Source organism: Schistocerca americana, chromosome 5, assembly GCF_021461395.2.
Source record: "Schistocerca americana isolate TAMUIC-IGC-003095 chromosome 5, iqSchAmer2.1, whole genome shotgun sequence".
Classification (NCBI taxonomy): domain Eukaryota; kingdom Metazoa; phylum Arthropoda; class Insecta; order Orthoptera; family Acrididae; genus Schistocerca; species Schistocerca americana.
Genome location: NC_060123.1, coordinates 594,567,590 through 594,582,811, shown reverse-complemented (window position 1 = coordinate 594,582,811; position 15,222 = coordinate 594,567,590). Strand labels below are relative to the sequence as shown.

At 42.7% G+C, this 15,222-nt stretch overlaps 1 protein-coding gene and 1 pseudogene across 1 annotated transcript in view; one reads left to right on the top strand and one right to left on the bottom strand.

Annotated features, from left to right (window-relative positions):
* Nucleotides 1-15,222, bottom strand: part of LOC124616022 (cytochrome P450 6k1-like) — a 175,036-nt gene that overhangs the window by 88,613 nt on the left and 71,201 nt on the right. The gene's annotated exons all lie outside the window — the stretch shown is intronic.
* Nucleotides 5,891-6,008, top strand: LOC124617018 (annotated as a pseudogene).

The following is a 15,222-nucleotide window of genomic DNA, read 5'->3' as shown; positions in this document are numbered from 1 at the left end:
ATTGATGTTATTGACTGGCTAATACAGCTTTTTATTAGTTTCGATTTAGGACTAGTTGAGGCTATGTTCCACAGAGGTGGATAACATTTGTTGTCATCTATGTGATAAACATAATCGGAGTAGCAACTGAAAAAGAATGGTTGCAAATTTTCACAGTATTATTACCGCTTGCATTGCAGAACAGGAACATACAAGAAGACTCTCATCCAGTTCCACAGGATAAGAAACAACATGAAATTCAACAAAACGTGTGATCATTATCATTTGGCTCCAAGGTACATTTATGTAGAGTTAAGCGGAGATTCTCACGTAAAAAAAAAAAAGCCAAGTTAACCACTGACGCTTTGATAAAATAGTGAAATTAGGTAACAGAGTGCAAAAAGAGCTGAACTAAACAAAAAAATATACGATTTGCACCTGCAGATAGCAACTTATCAGAATCATAGTCCTATGGCACATGATAGATAAAGCAGAACAGGTAGTTAGGAAAATGCCAACAGAACAGCACAAAACACAGAAAAGGAATTAAATGTGCTCATGAGAAAACGACAGCAGAAGAACGCACTCACTCACACACACACACACACACACACACATACACATACACACACACACACACACACACAAACACACACACACACACACACACACACACACACACACACACACAGGTTCACATAGCGAAGCCTTGCAAACCCCATTTTGACCAAAAATAATGAATCTCACAGACAAACGGAAGCAGAAACGTAGTTGTTACAGAAATATCTGAGAAATAACACTAATAAGAGCAAATTAACAAATGCATACATTAGGGACATCATGTTAGAAACAGAGAATATTGTTGCATGAGAAGGAAAAAAACAAGACAATGTTATAAATACAGGACTTACTGGGAGCAGAAGGGACCAATTGGGAGGAGGGGGAATTATAGTAAACGAGTAAATGGCTTCAATGAAAAAGAGAAACAATTAGAAACAGTCAGGAAGATAACTGAAAATCACTAAACAAAAATAAGGCCAATAAAGAAAATATCACAGGTAAAAGTGGGAGGGAGGGATAGTAGCTACAAAATCAGACAACACCAAGACTTTAGCGCTCCTGGATGCACAGGTGTATCTGAATAAGACAAAGCCTTTTTATAAAAAAAAATAATGTTGCAGAACCATAGCCCAATCCAACTTTTAGATTCCAAATGAAAATCATAATCAGGTATACTTTGTAGCGAACATCCAGTGCTTCTATGTGTAAAACTCCGTGACAGAGAAACTGATATGAATATATTGATAATAAAAATGAATTGTTAATTATTTCTTAAGTTGTGACATTCTAGCACATGCTAATAGTTATTAACTGCTACTTGTTTATTCTACAATAAATACCACATGAAATCAGAGCTGTACTTGGGATTTTGTTACGAAATGCTATTGTGGTCATTTTCATTTCCATTAGGGAAAGAAGGAAAATCCATCTATTCATCAAGTTCCGAACATACAGATACAGCTGCATTAACCTCAGAAAATGGGGGCCTGGCATACTAGTAGTAAGTGTGTGCATTCATGTAGCAGTGGCTAAGCCAGAGAGAGAGAGAGAGACGAAAATTTCTTGCGTAGTGAGAAATGAACGAAATTGTAATTTCAGCATAAAATTACGTCCTAGTATTCGAAAAGTTAAAAAATTGTAAGAACTGTTCAGAATATTTCATCAAAGTAACAAAAGAAAAAGTCAAGTGAATTTAGTAGTATAATACTGTGTGACTAGAGAATTGGGGTACAATCACGAAGTTGCAAATATATTCTGAGCTGCTGTCATTTTCAGCTGCTCCAGCAACAGGAACAGGTTTTGGGATGGGCCCTAAACGTATTGCACAAGGAAGATCGCTGTATTGTTCACTAAAGACATTTTACTCCTTCCCACCAAACCATCCTAAGAACCCTTTGTGCCGTGATGAGAGAGTGTGCAGCCAAGCAAGGTCGAACACGAAGGATGAGTAGAGAAATAATGAATAAATGTTCAATCAGGTGACATATCCTGGATGTTTTGATGATGAAGAAATGGTTCAATTGGCTCTGAGCACTACGGGGCTTAACATCTGAGGTCATCAGTCCCTTAGACTTATAGCTGCTTAAACCTAACTAACCTAAGGACATCACACACATCCATGACCTAGGCAGGATTCGAACCTGCGATCGTAGCAGCATCCCGGTGCCAGACTGATGCGCCTAGAACCGCTTGGCCTCAGCGGCTGGCGATGATGAACAGACCAGTGCTCATCATAATACGAGGGTCACTCCAAAAGAAATGCACACTATTTTTCTTAAATACATCTTTTATCCTACATGTTTGAAAGTTTTACAGTGTGTAGATACATCCTTTAGGAACAATATTTTCATTTCTCCACATAATTTCCATCCCTCTCAACTGCCTTACGCCATCTTGGAACCAGCGCCTGTATACCTGCACGGTAAAATTCTGGAGCCACTGTTTGGCAGCGTGCACAATGGAGACATCATCTTCAAACCTTGTTCCACGAAGTGAGTCTGCCGGCCGCGGTGGTCTAGCGGTTCTAGGCGCGCAGTCCGGAACCGCGCGACCGCTACGGTCGCAGGTTCGAATCCTGCCTCGGGCATGGATGTTTGTGATGTCCTTAGGTTAGTTAGGTTTCACTAGTTCTAAGTTCTAGGGGACTAATGACCTCAGCAGTTGAGTCCCATAGTGCTCAGAGCCATTTGAACCATTTTTTTGCTCAGAGCCATTTGAACCATTTGAAGTGATTCTTTCAGTTTCCCAAAGGGTAAAGCACTGGTCAGCTAACAAAAATCCTAACCATCGCCATGCTACCCAGATTTCAGCTGGCCACGCACGATCGGATTTTAACGACGGGCCACGGACATTTCTGGCGGGTTCTTGAAGACCTGCAGTCCCCGCCTGTGCGTTAGTGGAGGCACAGCCCTGAGACCGTTACCTGCACTTCTGGGAACTACCGATCCTTCCTTGCAGCGGGTACACACACACGCGGGCGGGTTTCTGCGAAGATGAGGTGCCTGTCGTTTCGCTAATCGTCATAGTTATTGCGATCCTTCGCATATAAGTAACACTGCGTAAAATTTGAAAAGTTGTCTTTGGAAAATATGGGTTCCTATGAAATAGTGTTTCGTGATTTTTGCGTATGAAATTTAACTCACATACTTATTTTTTTTTTTCAAACCTGGGAGAAACTCTCTGTCACAGATCTCCAGAAAATTAATGTTATGCATCACAAGCATCTGCGACCGTGGACACCAGCAATAAGGCTGTAATGAAATACTCATAATATCCCTTATATCACACTTACGATAGCACACAAAGAGAACAGCATTTTACCATAAGGTAAACAAGTGAAACTTCCTTATCTACCGCGGTATACGAGTACCAGCGGACTTTTACAATTGAACTACGTAATTATACAGTCATCGATAGCTATTAAATGTGAATAAATGTGGCTTTACAACAGGATAAGTGAAGAAATTACACTCTTATTTTTATACTGAGAATGTGGTTTTTCGTAATCTTTCGACTTCATTTGTCCGCAGTTGCTCTTTTAATGCATCAGTGTTTCAATATTCTATCGTAATTGCAACCGCATTAGAATGTTAGCGAGGTTGCACTGTATTAGCTACATTTCGTTTTCGCAAAACAAGCAAATTTTAACATGACAAGCAGACAAATGTAGATTATAGTTAAAATTCGCGCTGCGCGGGGTAGCCGCGTGGTCTCGGACGCCTTGCCAAACACGGTTCGCGCGGCTTCCCCCCCCCCCCCCCCCCGGAGGTTCGAGTCCTCCCTCGGGCACTACAATAAGGAAAAGTCTACAAAGCGCCGCCCTCTACAAAGTAATTGTGGAGAGACACAGTGGAAATTCGCGAAATCCGTCATCCATGTCCTCCGGCACGTCATGCGTGCAATGCAGTCTTGGACCCGTGGATGAATATGAATCACAAAAACCCGCCACCATTTACCCCCCACTCACGAACAGACCCTGCCTCCAGGAAGATTGAAGAGCTAGATCCGTTAGTGGGAAACCATAGGTCTCAGATCGGACCGGATCCGTCAGAGATACCCGCAGAACTGGACCGCAGTTCTGGCCCACGGCGGCAATCCGCTCGCGTGAGGCCAGTTGATTAGGTGAGACCTTAGAGCACCCGCGTCGTCCGCCAGAGGTCTTCGCTGCAGCAAAGTTCAGCTGTTACATTACTTCCAACAACCATTAGTAATGTTGCCCGATTTCGACCTCCATTTTGCTAGCTGGGTGACTGCGAGTATTTCGTGATACAACAGGACAGCAGCAGCAAAGGCCATGGCGTGGGAATCACCAAAAACGTGCCCCCTTTTATTGCCTAAATCTTGTTCTCATGTTCCCTCATCTTTTCTCTGACACATTCTCAGTTATGTGTTTGAGTCTCAAGTTCACTACTCATTCTCTACGTCGTTTTGAGATTGTGCTTATGTCAGCGGAGGCTGCTCTCGCCTAATCAGTTGCTAGTTCTGTTATGATTTCAGAATACAGAGTGAGCGGAGGCTGCTCTCGCCTAATCAGTTGCTAGTTCTGTTATGATTTCAAAATACAGAGGGGTCCAAAAAAATGTATCCACTGTTAAAAAGTCCATAACTTGCAAACTAATTGACAGAGTTGTCTCATTTTTGGTGAAAGTGTAGCTTAAAGTCCAACTTAAACATAGCACTATAGGTTTTCGAAATGGTCACCATTAACATCCACACACAAACGATGCCGCCGAACTGCAGCACGAACTACTGTCTGCGACGTGTTCAGTTGGATATTTGCACATGAATGTACGATGGATTCTCGAAGTTCATCCAAGGTGCGTGGCTTTTGTCGATAAACGACGCCCTTTAGTGTTCCCCACAGGCAAAAGTCCAGAGGGGTTAGGTCTGGGGGACGTGGTGGATACTCCACAGCACCTCTACGGCCTATCCATCTTCCTGGTAGATTTTCGTCGAGATACGGCCTAACACGAGTTTGGTAGTGGGCTGGGGCACCATCTTGTTGAAAGTAAACTCTTCCTCTCCATACAAGTCTCGGATGGCTGGTAAAGTGAGTGTCTGAAGCTTCTGAAGGCAAACCTCACCGGTAACTGTGCCGCCAAAGAAGAATGGCCCAATCAAACCCCGGTAAGACAACTCACACTACACATTCACTCCTGGACAATTCACGGCTTTGTCTTCATGGATGTTCGGATTTTCGGAGGTCCAGTAGATGCAACTGGGGCGATTTACTGTACCATTGAGTTTGAACTGTGTCTCATCAGACTACACAATCATCTCTGCAATCTCTTCATCGTTGCGCACCATGTTAGTAAACCACTTGCAGTACTCCATTCTACGATCTGGGTCGTCCTCGTTCATTGCGTGTAGCAATCATGGGATGTAGCACTTCCACTTTGGTGTCTTCAAAATTCGGCGAACACTTGAGCGACTCGCTCCAGTTTCACGGGCATACTGTCTCACAGACTGCTGTGGTCAGCGAGTGAATTGTTGTAACACACTACGGGAGTTAGCTGGACTTGTTACTGTTACAGGTCGTACAGATCGTTGTTTATGTACATCTTTAACACAGCCATCGGCTTCAAATTTGTCTCGAAAGCGACGAATCGTTAAACGTGTCTGTGGCTCTGTTTGATACTCATTTCGCCATTGCCGTTGAACCTCATTAATGTTTTGGTACTTAAAATACCACTTCAAAACTGACTTCCTTTCATCGAATGTAAGCCTTGCGCCAGCCATGTTTACTCGAGTAACTAGGTGCAACTAAGAACAAAACACTAACTGTCTGGCGACTGCCAGTTATGGACTTTTAAACAGTGGATACAATTTTCTGGACACCTCTGTATAACTGGGCAACGGCCTTGCCGCAGTTGATACACCGGTTCCCGTGAGATCACCGAAGTTAAGCCCTGTCGGGCGTGGCCGGCACTTGGATGGGTGACCATCCGGGCCGCCATGTGCTGTTGCCATTTTTCGGGGTGCACTCAGCCTCGTGATGACAAATGAGGAGCTACTCACCCGAATCGTAGCGGCTCCGGTCAGAGAAAACCGTCGTAACGACCGGGAGAGCGGTGTGCTGACCACACGCCCCTCCTATCCGTCTCCTCAACAGAGGATGACACGGCGGTCGGATGGTCCCGATGGGCCACTTGTGGCCTGATGACGGAGTGCTTCTGTATAGCTGAGTTTTATTTTTTAAATCTTTTGTTATATTAATGTTACGATTCCCGCCAGCTTCTCCCCCGGTATTCATAGAAATCATTGGCCACCTGCAAGTAGGGAGCCGGCCGGAGTGGCCGTGCGGATCTGGGCGCTACAGTCTGGAGCCGAGCGACCGCTACGGTCGCAGGTTCGAATCCTGCCTCGGGCATGGGTGTGTGTGATGTCCTTAGGTTAGTTAGGTTTATTTAGTTCTAAGTTCTAGGCGACTGATGACCTCAGAAGTTAAGTCGCATAGTGCTCAGAGCCATTTTGCAAGTAGGGATGTAGTCAATGCCTTCCCATGGTTTGAACTGGATGGGAAATTAATCAGAAATCCCGACGGTCTATTAATATGTATCTCGCCCGCACGCTGCACCAAGCTCCTGTCATTTACACCATTCGGAATGTGGTGTCACCGCCAGACACCACACTTGCTAGGTGGTAGCCTTTAAATCGGCCGCGGTCCGGTAGTATACGTCGGACCCGCGTGTCGCCACTATCAGTGATTGCAGACCGAGCGCCGCCACACGGCAGGTCTAGAAAGACTTCCTAGCACTCCCCAGTTGTACAGCCGACTTTGCTAGCGATGGTTCACTGACAAATTACGCTCTCATTTGCCGAGACGATAGTTAGCATAGCCTTCAGCTACGTCATTTGCTACGACCTAGCAAGGCGCCATTATCAATTGCTATTTATCTTATGATGCATGTACCGTCAGACCGATGTTCACCAATTATGGATTAAAGTTAAGTATTCCAGAAGCTACGTACTTTTTTTACTAGACTCAACTCCTTTAACTGTTCCAGACCTCACGCCAGCCTGCGTGAGCTTACACGCGTGCCTTTCGGCTTCCTCATAGTGGCTTGGCCGTCTTGCCAAGCCACAACACGGAACACAACCTTTCTGCCAGACAGTTTGTGTCTCAAAGCGCATGCGTGCTGTTATACGAAGCCTGCGCTTTCTCGCCATCAGACACTGACCTGAGGGCAGGTTTCACACATCTGCACAATATTCCACCGAGTTCTACTTCAGTTCTACCTCATAATATTTTTAAAAGTATATAATACGGAACAAATTTTTTAAAAACGTATTAGCAAAATGCCCTGTACTTTAGGTTTCTCCACTTTTGTGTCTTTCTGTGCATTATTCCGTCATAAAAATACATACTTGTGTCATGAAAAATATCAACCACAATAGCTCTTGTGTGAAATCTCGTCACTGAGTCATTCTGAAGGTAAGGACAGCTTAGATATCCTTGTACTCTCATTTCGTCTTTTGACAGTTTCTTTCAGTTTCTGATAAGATGTGCGTCTTGTGAAGTCAAGTTGGTGCTTCAGAAGTGAGATGTTATTCGGAAGCAGTCTACAAAATTCTGTTATATCTTTTGATAAGCACACCACAGCGAATGCAATACACAGTTTGTTACACAGGAATGGTTGAGAAGCCATATCAACCACCATACTGCATCACTAGATGCAAACCGCCTCATCTTAGTGAAAGCACACTGAATAATAGTCCAATGGATGGCACATTCTGTTAGACAAGTGATTTGCAACCATCTGTCGCGCTATCTGCGTAATAGCACCCCAACACTATCCTTTTTGTAGTCATTGTTTTATGACAGCACTAGTCCATGGCAAATACAGGCGAATCAGAGGACAGCGCATATTTATTCAAATCACTAATGACCAGTAAATTTCAGAACAGTGAAAGCAGGATTGCAGTAAGCTGATTACTATACTAATTGCAACATGTTGAACCTGTGTAGTGACTGCTGTTTCAGTTGCGTAACGAACGATGATATTTGTTTTGAAACTGTGTGCAGAGTTAAAGTAATTATCAGAAGAATGAACTTTGTTGCCACTTTGTACCATTAGCAGCTCAAGTATTGAGGACTCGTTAAGTCTGATTAGTCAAATTAATGCCAACTGCACGAGACATCACTTTCAAATTGATTTCAGGTGTATTTTGCGGAAAGCAATGGATGATTTTACTGCATTGTCAACCGTGTTTAACGAGTCATGTAATACGTAAAAATATTATTTGTGTTCGATGTGTACAAAGAATTAATTACGTGTGCAAAAACGTTCTAAAACTGGTGACAAAGTGTGAAGCAAGCAGTGCTGAGTAGCGCTACCTGCAGTAATTACTCATTTCATGAAAATTGTATGTTCTTCACAATTCTATAAATACGTATTGCAGCTCCTCAAAACAAATTTAACATTTTTTTCTACCAGTAAACCATTGCAAAGGCATCACAGAAATTTTATTTTCAATTTCTCATGAATTAATAGTGAGGTGATGTGTAGAGCTTCTATTATTCACTAGTCACCCTGTAGGACGCCTTATTAAAGTAAAATATGTGCTTCACAGCCTGCCTGCCTGACAAAAAAAGTGAAGCATACGTGAGATACGGTCGAATCTCAATGTAACTACACACACTTATATACCGTTGTAGGGTATGCGAACTATTAGAGTTACAGTTATCTGTGATAGTTAAAACGGCCACCAGAGTGCACTAGTGTTCTTCGTATTTAGTGTTGTTAGCAGGCTTTGTAGGTTGTATAGGGGCCATGAACGGCATCAGATTCTGATTAATCACTGTGAAGGACACGGAGATGCCATGTATCTGTGTGAGATAGCGTTATTAGCGTCTGACGTAGTTTGAAAGATGTCTCATTTTGAGGTTGCATTTGGCTGCCTGACATAAGCACGCAATATTCATATTTGTGGGACATTCGGATGCGACAGTAGCCAACCACGTCTGACCAGGACAAGGGACGATCGCCATTTTGTCCGCTAAACACATCATATCTCCTCTAGACCACACCTGACTTCCGAAAAATGGTTCAAGTGGCTCTGAGCACTAAGGGACTTAACATCTGAGGTCATCAGTCCCCTAGAAATTAGAACTACTTAAACCTAACTAACCTAACAACATCACACACATCCATGCCCGAGAAAGGATTCGAACCCGCGACCGTAGCGGTCGCGTGGTTCCAGACTGAAGCGCCTAGAACCGCTCGGCCACACAGGCCGGCTGACATCCGAGAACGAGCAATGGAGTCTCTGCATTGGTTGTAGTCTAGCAGCAGCCGAACTAGAGAATTACCGTCCCATTTGTAGGCGGCCATTAACACCACAACAGAAACGTGTGCGTCTGGAGTGGTACCATAACCGGGAAGCGTGGGCTGGTAATGAAAGGCGTCGCAGTGTGTTGAGCGATGAATCGCAGCTCCGCTCAACCCCAGATGGTTATCGTCAGTGAGAGGTCCCACTCTGCGGAGGGGCACAGTATCGTCACAGTGTGGAGAGTCGCGGCTGGTCCAAACTGGTCTGACTATTTTCTGCTGATCGCAAATTTTGTAAAGTGCCTTAGCAAGTGATAATCACTGTTGAAAGCATACGTGTGCAACTTTTTTACTGGGAACTATGATAAAAACCTGGTGCCACGTTATGCTCAAGATTCCTAAAACGTATAGCCCAGAATAGCCGAGGGCCGGTTGGTGCAGGCTTCAGATAGCAGAAACTGTGCAAGATGTTCAGAGTCTGTCGCAGAAATTGTTCCTGTTGCTGGAACCGCTGAAACTGGCAATACGTTGGCAACCCTGTGAGGATCAGCTTGTTTCCCCAAGAGGCACAGAATTATCCCGGTATTCATTTCACAATTTCTTGTCATCCCGATGAAACATTTAAACAAGTCTTAAGTGACATTGGTAATGAGTTAAAATTTTAATTTTTTGACTACTACACGTAATTTTGCATGTAAATTACAACCCCTCTTATCTCACACTAAGCAAGCAATTTGCCTCTCTCTCTCTGGCTTAGCCACTGCTGCATGTGTGGGAAGGTATTTACTTCAGTGCACATTTCCTGAAGTTAATGCAGTTGTAGCCATGCATTAGAAACTCGATGAGGAGGTAGTGCACTTAATGTCAGTTTTTTTTCCTTCCTTCGCTAATGCCACTGGTAACAAATCTGCGAGGTGCCAGGGTGGAGAAGAGTTTGTACCTCTTTAATTCCGACGAATCTTGCATGAGAACGAGACATGCACTCGACCCCATCCTTATCTACCAGCTAATTAACTATGCGCACAACGGTAACGGAAGGAAATGATGGTGGACCCTGCTAGTTGGTAAAATAAGGAGTTCACACTCACAAAAATTTAATAAAAATCGTAATCTACTCAAAAAAGAGAACTTTATCATAATAAACAACAGGAAATGGGATTCTGCCTATATCTACGAAATGATACACGGATTAAATATTACAATGAGATTTATTATATATCAGAACATAAATGCACATGATTGTTGACACACACAGAAGGTTAAAGGATAGGGTATACTGAAATATTATGAGAATAAGAGTTGGCTCGAGATCAAGGGGCTCTTACTCTCTGTGATGCAATAGATTGACGATAATGACTGGAGGTCCTAATGAATCAAATATTAATCTCCCGACTATATAGCAGTACCACAATTAGTAGTGAGAGCTCAAATGGGATGACATGGAGAAACAAGCAAGGTGGACTTGTAGCAAACCGAAAGCGCGTGCTGCTGAGGGATTCAGTATAAAATTGATAAGGTCCTACAATGCCGGAGCCGCAAAATACTGTACCAGTACTGAAATCTGCAGCCCATCGTCGGTAGGCAGCGTCCTGATGATGTAGGCGCCGACTTCTGCCGTGCAGCAACTCTGTGTCAACCCCTGGCCGCGAAGGCTGTCCGAGAATTCTAAGTTCTTTCGAAAACGAGCGACCAAGCCGCAAGACCGTCCGACTCCGAGGAAGATCAGATCCTGAATCTACTGCCCGCGCAACGCAAGAGCAAAGCCAACTTTGCTCTGCTCCCTACTCTCCTCGAAAAACCGCGAATCAGCATTCAGTTCTGATTCCAAAATTCTACCACATTGTCTCAGAACATCATTCGCGCCAATAGCGACTGTTCCCTCCCATTTCGAGCAGGGCTTTATGACGTCAACTGGCGTCAGTTTAAGTTGACCAATCATGGCTCTGCTATTCAGCTGAGGGCACTAAACTTGCCATTTGATGGGCTACGAAAACAACCTGCCTAGACCACCGGCCATCCGGTGCCAGACAGTCGCACTCAGCAGGGCACAGTGCACATGTTTTCTCCGAATCAAGAGGACAATGCAGTCGGTGCCAGGAATCTTCGTTCCGGACGCGCCGGAACCGTAAACACATAAACTGCAGCGACACTCAGACGTCTCGCAGGTCGTTTCGCCCTGCATATAATGGGAATGTTCCGGCAGGCGCTTAAAACCATTGTACAAACCCCTCAGAATTCAGGGAATTGCAGCCCCCAACCGGAAACGCAGTGTGCCGCGTCCTCCGATGCTCGCCTCACACAAGCCACCGAGGGAAGTAAAACAACATGTTTGGGAATCGAGTGAGAAGTATTTTTGAGCTCTCAGTACAAATACTCTCATTACAACAACCTTATTCGGTCTGTTACTACCGTGCAATGACATAGAACATTAATAAAATTGATGAAAATGAGGGGAGACATGCAAAAGAGGGCATGGAACCACTCAAATCTTAAGAAGGACTATGAGATTGTGATACATTTGTCGTAGAATAAACAAGCAGCATTTGTTAATTACCAGCCCTCTTCTAGAATAACACAACTTATAATAATTTTATGCATACAGACTGAAGCAACAAGTGAAAATTTGTACCAAGGCCAGGAATCGAATCTGGCTCTCTTGCTTACGAGGCAGGTGCGCTATCCACTGAGTCACCTTGGCACAGCAGTTCACACAACTGCACAGATTACCTTGGCAAGCCTCCCTCTCTGTTGTTTGTGTCATTTCATTTTTATAATAATTATTAATAGTTTTTTTAAATTATTAACTCGTTCATATGACTGTTTCACATACTATGGAGTTATCAGAAAAGAAGCACTGCGTGTTCGTTACAGAGAATACCTGATTATAATGAGTTTCATTTGGAATGTAACAGCTTGATCACGCTCTGGTTCTTCCGCTTTATTTTTATAAAAGATTTTGTTTGTTCATATATACGTGTACATCCATGAACACTAGGGTGAGACTTTTGTAGCTATTACCCCCCTTACCTGTAGATTTTCTTTGTTTGCATAATTTTGTGTGTGTGTGTGTGTGTGTGTGTGTGTGAGAGAGAGAGAGAGAGAGAGAGAGAGAGAGAGAGACATAGTTCTCCTACTGTTGTGTTCTCATGACCCCATTTAATGCCTTTTTGTGTTTTGTCCTATTCCATTGACCCTTCCTTAGTTGTCTGTTGCGCTTTATGTAATCATGTGCCTTCGAAATGTTGGTCTGTTTAGCTAAGCTGCTATCATTAGGTGCAAACTTTGGAATACAGTTAGCTAATGCCATTATTGTAACAAGATCTTAATGCTCTTAACTTAGCTTTGTGGGCTACATGATAATCACTACACTCTACAGAAATGCAATTTTGAATTAAATGATAATGATTACACTTTTTGTTGAATTTCAAATAGTCTGTTATCCTGTGGAGTCGTATGTATTGGATGTGTTACAAGTCTGTGACGGAAATATTTGACAGGCAGTAATAATATTGTGAATATTTGCAGCCATCCTCAGTTGTTATTTCAACTATGGTTATCATGGAGATAAAAACAAATGGTATCAGCTCCAATGGAACACTTCAGTTGCATTTTTTTGCCTGGAACGTTATGCATTGTCATCTTTGTCTTCTAAAATGGTTTTTAGTTACTGAAAAACTAAGACCGTAAAGTGACGATAGTTTGCTATTGTACCCACCGCTGCTTGAACATTATTTACAGTGGCAGATGTTACCCAACATCGCAGACAACACTATCATCAAAATTCATTACGTTTGACTTGAAATATAGCGACTCAACAGTGCAAAACTGTAGTGTGCATTAAGTAAACAAACCGTTCTGAATTTTACTCGTAAATATCGAAGACACCCATTCAAATATAGTAAAACAAAAATATGTTGTTCATTTCACTATGGAAATGGCTGTAACTCCAAATCTTATTTATCACAAAACGATAAAATACAAAATAAAGTCACCATCTGTTTGCGAGGCCTACAAGGTTAACATGTTTATGCACATACTGCTCACAATAGCTATGCCAAAAACGGAACATCTAACAAAATAAGCTAATAATATCATTGCAAATGTCTGATAGTATTATTTTTCACCGTTTTAGGCTCCTAGAGTGTGGAAAACGAAGTAACTTTGGCCGTGGCGTGCATTTGTTCAATTTCACGAGTAAATTGTGCAAAACCTGAATCACGAGATGAGAATGGTATTAGGTTGGCCCAGCCTTACCGAAGGAAGCTCTGTGTGTGGCCTACTTCCATGAAAGAGGCACGGCTTTAGATGTAGTTGTAAAATGTTACTGGACGAGCTGACGTGGCAGCAAAATACTAATATGTGGTTGTACGTTCGCTTAGAAGCTCCGCTGTTGGTCTATTACCAAAAGTAGGCGTGGCTTGAGGAGGAAATGAAAAATGTAATTGAACAAGCTGAAACGGCAGAAAATACCTACCTAAAAATACGGAACTCAAATAGCTTAGAACCTCTTTGATTGGCCTAACTCCTAAAAAGTGGTGTGGTTTTGGACAGGGGACAGGCGAAGGTTACTGGCTTAGGAAATGTTAGGGGAGGGGACCGGTGTGGCTGAAAAAGGGGGCATCACTTGGGAAAGGGGTGGGGCATGATGTCATGTTAGCCCCTGCCCATGGATATAGGCAACCTGATGGTCAAAACTCAAATTTTGTCCGCAGCTGCTAATTCATTCCTATTGATAAGAATGCTGAAGATTAGATGGTTAGATTGAATAACTAATAAAGGAGTGCTGAATAAAATAAAGGAGAAAATCGCTTTATGACACAGCTTGACTAGAAAAACTTTGCTCACTCCACTTGTTGGGTTCCGCCGTGCCTCATGTCCTTTGTCGTTTTATGGAAGACAGGTGTGCTTTTGTACGACAGTTTCAAGAAGGAAGGAAGTGGATGTCTATTATTTATCGTCATGAAGATCTAATCACAACTGAAGGTTCACCTGTTTCTCCACCTCAAGAGGTAACTTTATTGTCGCTAAACAAGTTGTGTTTGAGTGATTTATAATTCAATATCTTGTAATTGTTGCGGTTTTAATAGTTGAAATCGATTACTACAGCTGTGGTCACCCCACATACCAAGTGATGTGTAATTTCAACATTCTTAACCTAATACAGTCCTCTAAATTTTTTGGAGGCAAAGTGATAATGCTGACCATCAGTGTTGAGGTGAGCTGGAAGGAGGGTGACAACATCACTCTTCCAGCATTCCAAAATAGCCACAAGCAGTATAGCTAGCACGGCGCATAGCTCAATTTGCACTTAAATAACGTGGAAAAGTGCAGTTTGCATATGTACCAGGGAAAAAACCACGACATCAAGATGACACTGGTGGAAAATTTAAAAATACAAGTGGCTGGTGGCATGAAATTTAAAAATCCAAAATGGCACCGGCAGAAAATGTAAAACTATACAAAATGGTGGTGGTGGAAAATTTATTAAACGCAAGATAGCACTGGAGTGATATTTTAAATCTTTTTTTACCATCCATTAAAATGAAACAGCTTATCTCAGTGCAGTATTTGTACCAGACGTTAAAACAAAACAAAATGGCCTTTGTGGGAAAAATTTTAAAAAACAGTTTATAGCATCCAGAGAAATGAAACCGCCAATCGTAGTGCAGTATTTTTCTCGGACTTTAAAGGAAACGAAGATTGCACTGGTGAGAGAGTTTTTTAAAATAATTTCAGCTTTCATGTAAATGAACCAGCCAATCACAGCACAGTATTGTGCCTCACATTTAAAAGTAACAGCCACAGTGTCCAATTGTCACAACATGGCAGTAGTGACACAAAGAAAATGAAGTAAGCTGCACTGGAATTTTACATACACACACACACACACACACACACACACACACACACA